A 15,799-nucleotide genomic window follows, 5' to 3' on the forward strand; every position below is an offset into this window, starting at 1 on the left:
AAATGGTGAAGCTGGCATACAAGCCTCTTTCCCCAGCTCAGACTGGCAGCAGTCACAGCGTGTAGCCCAAGCTTGACAAGCTTGACAAACCCAGGCATTTCCTTTTAAACGTAAAAATCCTCCTGGATGGGCATGTTGGCCCCCCAAAAGAGAACATGTCCAGTTTTCCCCGGACATATGGAAACCATACCTGAAGCTGTCCACCAACAGTTACCGTCTGGAGATCAGACCCGAGCGCACAGGACACCAAATTCACAGTATTGTATTTCTATTTAAATTATTGTAATGATTTCTAATGGGATGCGGGTGGCGCTGTGGTCTAAACCACTGAGTCTCTTGAACTTGCTGATCAGAAGGTTGGTGGTTCAAATCTCCGTGATGGGGTGAGCTCCTGTTGCTTGGTCCCAGCTCCTGCCAACCTAGCAGTTCGAAAGCACACCAGTGCAAGTAGATAAATAGGTACCACTCCAGTGGAAAGGTAGACAGCGTTTCCATGTGCTGCTCTGGTTTCGATGTTCAGTTGCACCAGAAGTGGCTTAATCATGCTGGCCACATGACCCAGAAAAACTGTCTGCGGACAAATGCCAGCTCTCTCAGCCTGTAAAGCGAGATGAGCGCCATAACCCCAGAGTTGTCTGTGACTGGACTTAACTGTCAGGGGTCCTTTACCTTTTTAATGATTTCTAAGGGCAGGATTCAACTAGGTTGTTGCAAGCATGGAGCAGGGTCCACTTGTGTGACAGGGCTTCCCTCTCCTCCCACTGCATGCTCTGAACTTGCTTTGTAAGGTTGGAGTAACCCCCAGAACAGGTTTAGGGGAGCAGAAAGGAGGAAAAAGTCCAGTTGTGCACCTAGTTCTCTGTGTGTATACCTACTTAATTCCACCTATCATTTGCACATATAAACCAGCATGTGCAAATGTTATGCCAACCTCCCTTATCTTCTTTTTGGTGCTCCATTTTCACTTTTTGGGTGATGTGTGAGTGACCACCCTACCAGATTTGAGTACCAGATTTGAGTAGGCCCTCAGCAATCTGTCATTGGACCCCCTAGTGCTTCGCTGGTTAGCCCAGAGGGCAGAGGGGATGGGCAGCAATGGGCAATAGAGGGAAAGGAGCAAACACAGAAACCAGTGCAGCTCCAATGACCTGGCACTTCTCTTTACCGCCTGGACTGAGGAAGTACCAGGTGAGGCAGCTGCCACCATCTTCATTATCCACATTTGGGGTAGGGCCCACAGGTAATGGAAACTGTGAAAGCTACAGCTGCATGGCTCAGCAATTCTTTTCACAGTCTCAGTCTATAAAAAAAGATATGTAAACATTTGTTTTTTAAAGGGCAGCTGTCATCAGCTGTGGTAAGTGGTGCCCTTTGTATCCCACCAAGCTGGATGCTGATGCCAGGCTTGGGGGAGCAGTTGCTGAAGCCAAATAGGTGACCAAGTAAGATTTTCATTGGTTAAAAAGAAGCTGTGGGTTCCTTAGTGTACCACCTATGAGCAGCAGCAGAACAGAAATTGCTGGGGAAAACTATGCAAATTTGCTCTATTTTCATCCTTTTATACAGGTAACAAAATCCTGCTTTTCCTGGGACAGAATTTGGATTGCCTGGACACAGAATCTCTCTCTAACTCAGAAACTAATTTGGATCTCATATTTCTTCCCCAAATGTACCTGTATCTTTCCACAGCTCCCTTAAGTTGAAGTGTCTTTTTGTGTATGTTGATTCACTTTTATTGGGCTCCAGTAGAATTATTGGTCTATAAACCACATGGGCTTCAGTTTACCTGGGTGTGGATTGGGTTTGCCTGTTCCATTTCCCACAAGTTTTTTTTACATATAAAATATTATTAATCATAAATAAATTGCCCAGGAGCACACGTATATTGCGTATGTGGGCGTGAGAGTTATTTCCATCTTTCGCTGCCCCTTGGTGAGAAAATGAGTGGGTGGATGATGTGGGAATCTCTCAGACAGCATCACACTCTATATTTTGCGCTCAGAATACATATTTCTACTTTCTAGTGCAGATGAACAAAAGGGCGAAAGGAAAGAGTTTCAGTTTCCAAACAGTATTTACATTCTAGAATGGTCTGAAAAATCTTTGTGGGTTTTATTTCCTGCATAGAAGGGTTTCCTTCATGCAGATTATTATGTGTGCCTTGATGCATTTTTTGTTAAGTCGCTGCTTTGTGTCACAAGACCGGTCCAGACAGAATTTCATTTGGAACAATTTCATTTCCTTTGGTATGATGAGGGCTGCTTAATATGTAGCATTTATAACGACATTTGCGAATGTCTGTATCTCTGAATGATGTGATCCTTTCAGCAGCCTTTTAATGCAGATGACGTTTATTATTCCCCATACTGTAGTTATGGCAAGGTCATGGAGAAAGGGAGATTCCAGTGGAGGACTTGCTAATACACACCTTTGTCTGCTAGCCACGATACTACATCAGATCCTTACTTCACATATTGTGAATTTCCTTCAAAGTAACAGCTCGTAGATCACTACATCTGACGACTTTGCTTGCATCTGTTTCAGTTCCTGTTCACAAAAGTGAATGCAGGGCCATTCCATAAATGTAATTTTGGTATCAGAGTTTTGGACTTTCTCTGTTTGGGGGGAAAGAGTCAGATTTTTCCTGGCTTTAGCTTCAAGTTGAGGCTGTGTTGTAGACATTACAGCAGCTGCACCGAAGTTGCTTTTTCATGGGTTCATCACATGAGTGCCTGCTATCCAGTTGCTGCACCACTCCTCACACAGACAACTGTGTAGTAAGGCCCGACCCAAGTGGTGTTGGGTGTAAAAACTTGACAGCAGTGTCATTATAGAATAATAGAATTGTAGAGTTAAAAAGGACCCCAAAAGTCATCTAGTCCAACTTCCTGCAATGTAGGAATCTTAGCTGAAGCATGCATGACAGATGCCCATCCAACCAGATTTTCTGCATAGTTAGGTGAAACTGACATGGAAGACTTCTGCAGACACTACTTATGGCTCACTTGCTATGTTGCAGTGTCTCTTCTCAGAAGAGGAAGTAATATCAGAAGAGACCCCCGCCCAGGGAAGTTCTCAGACTATAGCACAACCTGATTCCACATCAAGTGAATTGTAAGGCAAAATTGTAGAGTCCTGCTTAGGCACAGCCAGCACAGAGCTGAACGAGGGAGGGTGGAGAAGGGTTAATTGAGGCTGTTCCTGAAGGTGTATGTCTTGCCTCCCTCAGGTAACAGAAGCTCCATGTCTGCCTGAGGCATGATCCTGAGGCACAAGGCAAATGGCACTTGTCCTGTGGTGTCTTTCTCTGTGAACGGAGTGAGTGACCACCAAGATCCACAGATTCAACAAGAGGAGAGGAACAACAGAATTGAAATGTTTTGCAGATGTTGCCTATCATGAAGCCTGAGACTGTAAACGAGATCCCATCAAAATCAGGAAAGTGCCACAGGAGGACTTTTCACATCTCCAATTGCTGTAGAAAACCGTCTAATGACAACAACAAATTCAAAAAGTTGAATTTGGAGGGCAAAACGGCAAAAAGAACTTGTGGGTTTTTAAAATTACATGCTCTGCCATTCTGCCCATTCCTAACGTATATTTCCCTGTTGCTTAGTGGCTTACAATCTCCTGAAATTTAATCAAACCTCAGTAGGAGCTCTGTTCACCCCTGCTAATCAGACTAGGCTGTGTGTAATTAAATATCATTCCCTACTATTCTAGGTGACTCAAAGGCAACTTTGTCATTGCGCCTGAAGTCTTCTGAGAGGCAGTCATGTTTGTTTATGCTTTCAGGGAAAAGATGCAGGTTCAGAGATATGAGCCCGATCACACTGTGTGAAAATTAAATCCAAACCTCCCCAATTAGAACACTTGAACCACTGGGAATCATCTATTGTTAGAGATTCCTATTAACAGTTCTCACCCTACAAACTCCTTCCTGCAAGGAGCAGGCTGTCTTGATTTGCACTGAAATACCCTTTGATGAATGTTTCACCTCCAGGGGAACTTCAGTTCTTTCACCTTTTCTCCCCTCAAGCGGCTTGCTGGCAGATTTGCAGGGCAATGCCCTGTATCCTCAGCTGCTGCAGACAAAGGATCAGGGAGGCATCCCAAAGCTCCATGAATCTGGGGGGAAAGGATGACTGCAGATGAAAACACATGCCATGCTATGCTGCCAGAATGCCAAAGGTGGAAGGAGCACTGTATGTATATCTGCATCTATTGTACCTGTTCCCTTCCATTAAGCCGCTTTTGCCGCCTTTGCACATACCTTAAACTGAACTAGGGAAATACAATACCTCTTTTCAGAAGGCTGAGCCATCATAAGCAGAAGCTGTTGCAGGTGGCTGTTGACTAGCATTCATAGGTAAAGGTAAAGGGACCCCTGACCATTAGGTCCAGTCATGACCGACTGGGGTTGTGGCGCTCATCTCGCTTTATTGGCCGAGGGAGCCGGCGTAAAGCTTCCGGGTCATGTGGCCAGCATGACTAAGCCGCTTCTGGCGAACCAGAGCAGCGCACAGAAACACCATTTACCTTCCCGCTGGAGCGGTACCTATTTATCTACTTGCACTTTAATGTGCTTTCAAACTGCTAGGTTAGCAGGAGCAGGGACTGAGCAATGGGAGCTCACCCCGTTGTGGGGATTCAAACCACCGACCTTCTGATCGGTAAGCCCTAAGCTCTGTGGTTTAATCCACAGCGCCACCTGCGTCCCTTACCTAGCATTCATAGAATCATAGAATTGTAGAGTTGGAAGGCACCATGAGGGTCATCTAGTCCAACCCCCTGCAAAGCAGGAACTTGAACCCATGACCCTGATATTGAGACTCTCATGCTCTACCAACTGAGCTATCCCACGACTGAATACTGGAGCAGCTCCTCATCCCTGAAACACTCCTGCTTTTACAAGTTAAAAGCAAAACAAACATATCCCTGTTTATGAAGGGTGAACGTGTATTCAATTACTATGCTACACATAGGTACGGGGGAGGAAGTCAGTTCTGTTTGCATTTTAATGTTGATTTACCTAATTTATGCTTCTTGAAACAGTATGCTAACTGAAACACAGCTCTCCTTGGGAATTCACACCTTTCTGAATTCAGTGGTGCAGTTTTCCTAGCAATAAAATGTGTATACTTTTTGGGTGTGTGTACAAAAATGTATTCTATCAGAGAAAATTGCTTGCAAAAATGTGTACGCTAGGGGAAATGTGCATTAAAATCCTTACAAAATTTCATGAGGACTTTTTAATTTTAAAATGTAGCACACTGAAGATTTGGTGGGGGAGAAAGAAGAGAGGAATGAGAAGTGTCCATCGCTAGTTAGAATTCCAGGCTTTCCATCTGCATTGAGACTCTGTTTCTGTGGAAGGAGGTCACTGGAGGTTTACTGGTGTTATTCTGCTGTTTGGTTGTATTTACACATATACATTGTGTTGAGAATAAGTGAAGATTTTTAATTTAGTCTTCCATTCACTGCTCCCCATCGAATTTCTAGGGGGCCAGCAGGACAATAGGATTTTTGCAAAGAGCAAGTTTGTGTGTCTCTTCCAGTCCAAGACTAAACTCATCCTAAACACGCACATGGCTTTTTCTCAAGCAGCTGCATGGCATCATTCCCCACAGAAGCTGGTGGAAGCAAGACATGCTCCTTTCAGAAAGAGACTTTGGCCATTTTATTAGTTATGGGGAGATTGGCCATTGAGCCCCACTAGAGCCAATGAACCTGACCAAAGGACAGTGACCAGGCTAAACTTGTCCACCCAGTTTGACTCTCTCTAGCAGTCTCTTTTTTACATCCAGGTTTGAGAATCCTTGAGAGATCACACAGACCAACCTTTCATCCCATTGCAGCTGCCATGCAGCATCGGTGGAGAGGCTTCTGAAGACTTTTCAGAAATGTCAGCTGGTTCAAATCCAACTCAGTCCTCTGCTTAGTCACTGTCTAACCTAACCCACAGGGATGTTGTGAAGATACAACGGGGAGGGGGAGGCCAATGCACACCACCTGGGAGGAAAGGTGAGATATAAATGAACAGAATAACTGCACTTTCCATTTATTTTTTAAAGAGCATCTATAACAAACCTCCTTCTGCATAGAAGTTGGTGTCTTGTTCTTCACATTGTCATGAAATATTGAAAGCATAATTTTGTGACAAAATCAATAATAGAAAAATCAAATGTTGCATTATTAATACTGTTCTTCCACCCATTTTAGAACTTTTCAGCTCAAAAGACTGCAAAGTGTTTTATGAACTGAAACCCCTGATCTTCCTGTCTCTGGCGTTCCAAGGGGGTCTGGAAGACTCAAGTGTTTTGTGTAGTAGCTTTCCTGCCTTTCAGAAGAATCAGATAAAAACTTCTAGTCCATGAGGCCTATGGCTCCCTTCTCAAATTCTTCCATCTATCTTCACATTAAATCAGATTAACTATAGGGCATAACTAAGCATCTGCCAAGCCATGCCATTTCCATCGCTTTGCCAGAACTCCCCATGGCTCAGTTTCAAATTAGATTCAGCCATCCCAACAACTTCCCCACAGAGCCAGTTCATATGTCACCTGGAGTCATGTGGGCTGTGCCATCTTGCAATTGCTCCCATGCTGCTCTAGGGCGCAGCCAGTAGGGGCCTGGGTGGTGGGGCAGAGTTGTTCTCCTTCAGGGGTTTCCCCTGCAGCCAAACTAGTTTGGCTCCTAGTTGCTAGAATGTGAACATTTAATTTCGGAGTGCAGTGTTGTATCCATAGGCCCCAAACAATTCAAACGTAAGAGAATAATGGACCTCACACCTCAAGGAACTCTTTGCAGTGTGTGTGTGTGTGTGTGTGTGTGTGTGTGTGTGAGAGAGAGAGAGAGAGAGAGAGAGAGAGAGAGAGAGAGAGAGAGAGTTTTCTACTAATGTGCACCATTAACAGGGGGAATCAACATTCATGGTGTTATGCCTTGGCTTGGTTTTTAGTATATTGCAAACTGCCTTTTCTGCTATAAAAGGTCAAATGATGGTAAAATAATAATATAACTCCTTTTTATCTCTTTATATGCCTTGTTATTGATTTGGCCTAATAAAGACATGACTTTATCCTCTGTGTTTTGCATCAGAACAATGGGAAATCAATGTTTGATCTCGTCTATAATGCATAGAAGTTTTATCTCTTTTTGCATCTTGGACTTTTACTAGTTTCCCTTCAAATGTGGGATATAAAAAAAGAAGATGAAAATTTACCTCAATAGTGACTTTTTTCTCTAGTGAATATTTTAAAATTTTTATTTTCCTTGTTTGGTTGTTTCCTTCTTCTTCTTCCCCTCCCCCCTCCTCCTCTTCACAAAGATACCAACAACAGGAGTGCCATGAAAATTCATTGCCACAGTGCCAGTTTGATGCTGCAGACTATTTCAGAATGCCTCATGAAATTACAATGTGACTCATATTTAGTACTCTTTCCTTGGCCTAGTTTTCCTGAGGTAGTGAACTACAAATGGGGGTGCACCTCACCAAAGAAAACTCTATTGCAAGCCCCCTCAAAACTACATAGGAAAAAATACAGATCAGGTAGAAGCATCTAGACGATTTCTCTAGGATTTCTCTACTTTAAATTTAGAAGAACATTCTGTCATGTACCCTCCCCCAATACTCTCCTACGTTGTATATAGCCCAGGCACAGGTCTACCATCTCAGTGAGAAATAGGTATTGGTTAAACTCTAGCCAAGTGGTAAAGATGGAAATAAGACCGTCTGGATGTGTGACTGCTCTTTTAATGGCCCCATACCTATCCTTTCACACTGTGGATGATTAAAACAGAAGGAAAAGGGGTGGTTGAGGTTTTCAGAAACTGTTTGCAGAGGAAGAGCCATAGATCACTGGTAAAGTGCATACTTTGCATGCAGAAGATCTCAGGATTAATCCTTAGCAACTTAAGTTGAGGGTTTTTCTTTCTGTTTTGTAAGAATGAAGGTAGGAGAAAGATCTCTGCCTGAAGCTTTGTAGAACTTCTGCCAGTAATGATATAAGAGACCAATGGCTTTATATGTGATGCACGCCCACCACTTTAACACTAAATCATGGGGCACACGGGAATGTGCCATAACAGACAGAACTCTCATTGGTGCAAGGGCAGAACATCATTTGCTTTTTTAAAATAAGAAAGTATATACCGTATTTTTCGCCCTATAGGACGGACTTTTTCCCCTCCAAAAATGAAGGGGAAATGTGTGTGCGTCCTATGGGGCGAATACAGGCTTTCGCTGAAGCCTGGAGAGCGAGAGGGGTCGGTGCGCACCGACCCCTCTCGCTCTCCAGGCTTCAGGAAACTCTGCGCAACCCTAGGGAGCCTGGCGCAAAGCCGCGCCGGGCTCCCGAGGGTTGCGCGGAGCTGCCTGCACTCCGGGGCTTCGCACCGGGCTCCCGAGGGTTGCGCGGAGCTGCCGGCACTCCCGGGCTTGGCGCAGCTCCGCGCAACCCTCCGGAGCCCGGTGCGGCTTCGCGCCGGGCTCCCAAAGTTTGCGCAGAGCTGCCTGCATTCCGAAGCCTGGGGCGCGCTGAAGTGCGTGCCTGGGCTTCGCGCAGCTCTCCGCAAGCCTGGGGAGACCAGTGCGGCTCCCTAGGCTTGCGGATAGCAGGCTGTTCTCGGGGCTGGGGTCGGGGGAAGCTCGGGCCTCCCCCGCGCCAGCCCCGTGCCTGGGGGGGAAATAATTTTTTTTCTTTATTCCCCCCCCCCCAAAAAATAGGTGCGTCCTATGGGGCGAAAAATACGGTAGATCTCTAACATATAATTTTGATTAACATGATTACTGAACCAATGCATGAACTGAAGCAGGGCTATTATTCAAAATGTGCACGTCTCTGAATCTTGTGATATTGTTCTCCAATCAATATATGCTCAACACCCAAAAAACCAAAGTGCTGCACCAACAAGTACAAAATAACCCCTCTGCAGCGACACAAATCCAACTCAATGGTGTAACGTTGGAAAATGTCGATCACTTCTCCTACCTAGGCAGTTATCTTTCCACAAGGATCAACATTGATGCCGAAATCCAGCATCGCCTGAGCTCTGTGAGTGTGGCTTTCTCTCGATTGAAGTGCAGTGTTTGAGGACCAGGACATTCGCAGGGAAACCAAAATGCTTGTTTACAAAGCTATTGCACTACCAACCTTACTGTATGCTTGTGAAACATGGACCGCTTACAAATGCCATCTCCAACTTCTCAAAAGATTCCATCAGTGGTGTCTCCGAAAAATCTTACACATCACTTGGGAAGACAGGCAAACTAATATCAGTGTACTGGATGAAGCAAAGATCACCAGTGTTGAAGCAATGATTCTTCAACATCAACTTCGTTGGACTGGTCATGTTGTGCAGATGCCTGATGATCGTCTTGCAAAGCAATTACTCTATTCTGAACTTAAAAATGGAAAGCGTAATGCTGGTGGTCAACAAAAGAGGTTTAAAAACTGTCTCAAGGCAAATCTAAAAAAAAGTAGTATAAACACCAACAACTGGAAAACACTGGCCTGTGAGGGCTCCCCTTGGAGAACAGCCTTTACCAAAGGTGTCATGGGCTTTGAAGACACTCGAACTCAGAACTGTTGTAAACAAAATCTGCCCTGAACGCAAGGGAGAAACGTGCTAAGAGGAAGGCACACTTGGCAAATCCACACCATGATCAACTCCCACCCGGGAACCAATGTCCCCACTGTGGAAGGACGTGTGCGTCCAGAAATGGCCTCCATAGTCACTTACGGACTCATTGTTAAAACTGTGTTTATGGAAGACACTCTTACTTGGCTACGAGTGATCGCCAAAGAAGAAGAAGAAGAAGAAAGAAGATATGCATACTGAGAAACCTATATTAGATCCTAATGATAAGGCAACAGTAGACACAAATATATGTATGTTAGTGGAAACAATGTTTAAAAGTGCATGATATCAGGGGAAATGCATATATATTAGGAGAAGAACACCTTTAATCTGTGACATGCTCTCTTTAGAGAGAAGCAGCCTGACCTTGTGAAAAGACGCCTCTGAAGCCTCCTTCTGCTTGAGCTCTGCAGGAATACAGCTCCTTGAGGGGTCCATACACAGTTCATTAACCAAGGTTTGTTTGCTTGGTTTTTTTTATTGACTGGCTAAATCCATAAGAAAACACCCAGTGGATAAAAAGTCTGACATTTAAGCAGCTGGTGTTCCTGTTGTGTTTGGAATATAAGTTCATTAGCATGCAATTGCTTTGTCTGTTACTAAAATGCCATAGAATAAAATGCCATGGAATTCTTTTTCCGTTTTTTCTCCTTTGACATATATTGTACTACAATTCCTGCTTCATTTGTTGCATTCTACACAACTGGTGGTTTGCACACACACACCCGACACCCAAAACAAATACAGGTTGTCACAGCAAAGCTGTATTGAGTATCAACTATAAAAAGCTTGCTAAGGATTTCAGGCATTTGTGGAAACATTCCAGTGGCGGTAAAACGGCTATGCTAGCTGGTCAAATAGAGTACAGGCAATTTTGCATGGCTCATAAGAAAGTACAGCAAACTCATGGCAAATAGGTTGCCAGCCCAGCTGGCCATTGCTTGACTGATCTGACCACTAAAAACTGTTAAGTAGCAGGTATTAGAGCTTGATATTCCAGTAAACTATGTCTTCTGACAAGGGAAGAACCCATTTGTTTATTTCAGTTTTTCATTTTTTCAACCCATACTGAAAAACATGCAAAAAAGTGTAATTTCCCTAATAAAATGCAATTTCATAACTTGTTTTCATTGACATCTGCATTTTTAAGCATAGTTTTCCCCAGTATACCAATTTTTGTACACATTGTTTGGTTGGAGAACTGCATCACAAAATTTGAACAAATACAAATTTCTAAGGATACCTGTCGAAATATATAAAAAAATAAAAAAATTGTCCAGTAGCACCTTAGAGACCAACTAAGTTTGTTTTTGGTATATAAGCTTTCGTGTGCATGCAGATACACTGAAACAGAAGTCACCAGACCCTTATATATAGTGGGAGGGTGGGGTAGGGCTTTTCTCAGGAGGGTAGTAGGAGATGGGTGATTGACTATGTTGGGTACCCATTGAGTCAATCACACAATGCACACAAAAGCTCATACCAATCACAAACTTAGTTGGTCTCCAAGGTGCTACTGGAAAGAATTTTTTTTATTTTGTTTTGACTACGGCAGACCAACACGGCTTCCTACCTGTAACAGGCTCTTCCAGTCTTGGCTCCCAACAAGACTTGGATTCCCCTGACCTGCCTTTCTTCTTGCTCCACCAACACTATTTTTCTAAATCAAAGGTTCACCACCCTGTTGGTAAAACTATGACTGATCAGGTAAGCTGTAGTTATGTGCATATAACTATATCAATATAAATTAGCATTCTGGGTGGATGTGTCTATTTGGGGGGGAAGTGTAGAATGATCATTCTTCAGTGGCCAACTTTTTCAACTGGCTTTGATCCCCTTTCTTCTAGAGCAGTCAGGCATATAGATCTCATGAAACTTTCTCCATCATTTTACTGCTGTGCCAGAAAATGTTTCACCCGTTAAATATCTGATGTATAGGCAGAGGAAGAGGAACAGTTTGAAAAAGGGGCCATTGCAGATTTATCTACATGGCAGCGAAACTGGGTTTGTTTGCCACTGATTATCAACTTATCAGTATGCGGAATAATGAATTTTCTTTCCACGCTACCCATTTCCTATACCATTAGCCGGAAGCAGCGAGGGGAAACAAACACCTTCAGATGTGGAACAAGAATAGCACAAATCTTGCTGAGCCCTAGACTTTGTCCGCTAGGTATGTAAGCACGGAATACCACACCTCTGCAGTTACTCTGTAAAAACTTATGCAAACATTTTAAGAAGCATTAAGTGAAGGCTTGGATCTCAGGAAATACCCGGCTGGCATTGCTTATAAGAATATAAGCCTGCAGCAAGCTGGTAACCATTATCTTGCTTGAGCTAGCTTTAACAGCTGAAAAAAGGAGAAGAAATTGCAACAACATCTCAGAGCTGCAATTGATCCAGAAGGACTTTCAAAACACATTCAAACTATTTAATTCTTTGGACTGAGATTCTACCAGACTTCTGGTGGTGACTCACTGTCTCTTGCCCTTTACCAGACCCATAGAGGTATAAGCGAGGAATCTGAGCTGTGTGTTTCAGATGTACTTAAGATATTGTTTTGCTTGCCTGAGGAGAAGCACTTGCCTCTCTATCCCAGAAACTGTCTCATGTCTCAAAGCAGCCAATCACAACAGCCCTGCAGGAATGATGGCAGGGCTGCTACAGGAGTGAAACTCTGCAGCTGAGCTCCAGGCCAAGCCAGGTTCTGACAGGGCATCTTTCCAAGGCATTTAGGACATGAAACCACAAAATGGCTCTTGACACCTAACTTGTGCCAGAGAAGACCAAACAATGGAAGAAGAGCAACAACTGGTTAAAATCTTAGCCGTTTGGAGAAAACAGATATCATCACAGACACTTCTTAAAGAGTGGGAGAGACTGAATCATGCAAATTTCTAGAGGCAATGAGTTCCAAAGATAAGGTGCTGCCAAAGGAAAGGGATAGTGGTGTGAGGCAACTGATGTGATCTTTGGTCTAACTAACAGATTGGTATCAGAAGAACACAGAGCTCTGGGAGGAGTAATTTAAAAAGAGAAATAAAGTCCATGGATTTAGAAGTAATAAGCAAAATTTTTAAAATCAACATGAAGAGGAAAAGGAACTCTGTACAAAGAGAAAAAGCAAAAACATGACCATGTCTGTGGACAAAAAAAGAGAGATGTTCTCACCACCTCAGCTTCAAAGTTAGATTGCAAACTTCTCAAGGCAAGGACTTCTTCCTTTGCTTACTTGACAAAATGATATGTACAGTAATGGCACACTAATGAAGCAACCATAACGAGGGACTAAAATCTATTAAACAGAATAAAAGAGGTAAAGCAGAGATGAGGGTTGAGGGAAGGCTGACCAGTGTTGCCTAAACTTTACAAGACCACAACCCGATTCTAAATTTACCAGATCTCTTGCATCCCCACCCACACAATAGAAATACACACCATGTCACTGTTGCCAATCAACTATGAACTTTTGGAGCTGCCTTATACTAATCGTGGGTGGCGCTGTGGTCTAAACTACTGAGCCTCTTTGGCTTGCCGATCGGAAGGTCAGCAGTTCGAATCCCCACGATGGCGGTAAGCTCCCGTTGCTCTGTTCCAGCTCCTGCCAACCTAGCAGCTTGAAAGCATGCCAAAAAGTGCAAGTAGATAGATAAATAGGTACCGCTCTGGCGGGAAGGTAAACGGTGTTTTTGTGTGCTGCTCTGGTTTCACCAGAAGCGACTTAGTCATGCTGGCCACATGACCCGGAAAAACTGTCTGTGGACAAACGTCGGCTCCCTTGGCCAGTAAAGCGAGATGAGCACCACAACCCCAGAGTCATTTGTGACTGGACTTAACTGTCAGGGGTCCTTTACCTTTACCTTTTATACTAATCCAGTTTCCGTGCATTTGGTGAATAAGTGAATAACATCCATGCATTCATCTGGAAGGACACCAATGATGTACATACGTTGGCACTGTTCATTCTATGGATGTGTAGAGTGGGATGTGGAACCCGTGCCTCTCCAGGTATGGTTGGTCTAACTCCCATTAGCCCCAAACATCATGCCCAAGGGTCAGGGATGGCAGAAATGGCAGTCTTGCAACCATGGATAGTCTGTATCCCTGGGCAGTGATTGGGAGCAGGAACAGCTACTTGTTCTCTTGCATTCCGCCACATGTCCTGCATTCATTGAGCATGTGGAAAGGTTTACTGGAGAAGCCCATTCTCCTGACTCATCTGGTGTGGAATTATACACCCTGACTGGCAATGGCTTTCTAAGCTGTAATTCTAAGGCACTCAAGATCTTTTGCTTGAATTAAGTTGAAGGAGGATTGCAGAAACGGCTTCTGCACAAACTGAAGCACAAACTGAACGGTGTGGAAAGCACAGTTGATGTCACACAACGGCAACTGAAAAACTGGTGGGAGTGGTTATTTAAGGTTGGTGGGCGTGGTTTTTTTGGTTGGGAGCTACCCAGAGCATTTAAACACTTTTGCAAAGAAAATTCTCCCAGCTACAATGCATTTTTATATGTTATTTTCATGAACAAAAGCATTTTAAGGCACACTTTTAAGGCACACACTGCAAAATTCAGAGGAGTGTGAGTTTGAAAGGACGGCTGTGTTTAAATTTGTGTATTGTTCCAGGAAATGCAGATAGGTAGGTTGGCCTCCACAGACAAACTGCACTGAGTTTTTCCATCATCACTACCCAGCTCTGCTCTAAAGTCTCAGGGCCAAACTACATCCTATGTTCACAGTTTTTATATCCTAGAACTGGGCATTTATTTCTTGGCAAAAAGCAGCTGGAAAGGTTGGGGTCGGGGAGAAGTATTCAGATCAGGACCTGGCACTTCTCCTCAGTGTCTTGGGCTGGGGAAGCTGTACTTGAAGAGTTTTAAGGTCTCTGTGGCCTCTTTTGATGTGGAGAGGAACTGCTAGACCCATCTTTTATATGTATAGATTCATTTGTTAGGTTTTTAATTGATTGGGTTTGCTGCAATTGGTTTTAGTATTTCTACAGCATTCGCAAGCCACTTGGACTCATTTTCAGCAGAGTGAGTTATCGTTATCGTCCCAATAACAGTGGTGTGTGTGTGTGTAGGGGTGGTGGTATCACATTGGTTGCTGGATCATACAGTTTGGCCCCCAGACAGAGGGGAGAGCAAGGCTGTACTTGGGACCTGCTGTGTGATTCTGCCACTGAACGATGCATCAAGTCACGAAAACTTAGCGAAAGATATTCACATGAAACATTTACAGAACTCACGATTGGAAAAACTTTGGCAAACCTATTCCCTTTGAGTTATTCAGTACCAAATCTGTATACTTCTGCACACCCCTGTTTATGCAATAAGGCACGCCAAGATGACATGAAGGTATCTTTTCTACCAGGCTTGCCACAGGCACTTTGCAAATATAGCTGAATTTCAAAATATGATTTCTTTTTTCTTGCTGTTGTTACTGCTAGATGTTGTTGGAGCAGGTTTTGTGTGTTAAACCCTCTTTGTTTCTTTTTATGCTATTGGTGTTCGGCAATTTTTGAGGGGTATAGCATCTGTGAGCAGATCAGCAACGCTTGGTTGCTTTTTCAGTCCAAAGCAGCAGGGGAGGGGAGCCCCTGAGAATGCATTAAACACTTCCCCCTGGAGTGGTGGCATCAGAAAAAACAGCACTCGAGGGAGGGGGGCAGCACAGAACAGGAAAAGCAATTTTCGATGCAAAGGGCAAGTTTTATCCTGCATGTTAGGAAATAAATGAATTCTCCCCTGAGTTGGGATGAGCTGCTTGTCTAGGTGGAAGCATTCGTCTCCCTTATTACATCTCTGGTGATTCCCATGCCAAGCAGTATAACACCCTTTGTGTTGAAGGGCTGATTAAACAAGTTAATTAAATAAAATTGCTAGGGTCTGCCACGCCTGCTCGCCAACCCCGCTTCTCCCTTCACCCCCCCACTAGACCAACCCCCCTTTTTACATCTGACCCACCTTCTCTCCCATCCCCCACAACCCACCCCAAGCCCCACCCCCTTCACAGTGCCTCCCCCCTCCATTAAACAGCTCAGCTGGGCAGTCTGGCCATTCCTCATGCTGCAGTTTCATTTCCCTATGGAAATCCATTAGTTTCAATGGGCTTACTCTGAGTAAAATTTAGTTGAATACCATCCTTATGTTTA

At 43.9% G+C, this 15,799-nt stretch overlaps 1 protein-coding gene across 1 annotated transcript in view; it reads right to left on the minus strand.

The window, feature by feature from the left end:
- Positions 1 to 15,799, minus strand: part of SHISAL1 (shisa like 1) — a 177,928-nt gene that overhangs the window by 110,407 nt on the left and 51,722 nt on the right. Inside the window, exon 2 of the mRNA XM_083616036.1 lies at positions 5,842 to 6,012. The gene's annotated coding sequence lies outside the window, so the exon portion shown is untranslated. The remainder of the gene's footprint in view (positions 1 to 5,841; positions 6,013 to 15,799) is intronic.

The sequence above is a fragment of the Podarcis filfolensis genome, assembly GCF_964270895.1.
Source record: "Podarcis filfolensis genome assembly, chromosome: 5".
In the NCBI taxonomy this organism is placed as follows: Eukaryota; Metazoa; Chordata; class Lepidosauria; order Squamata; family Lacertidae; genus Podarcis; species Podarcis filfolensis.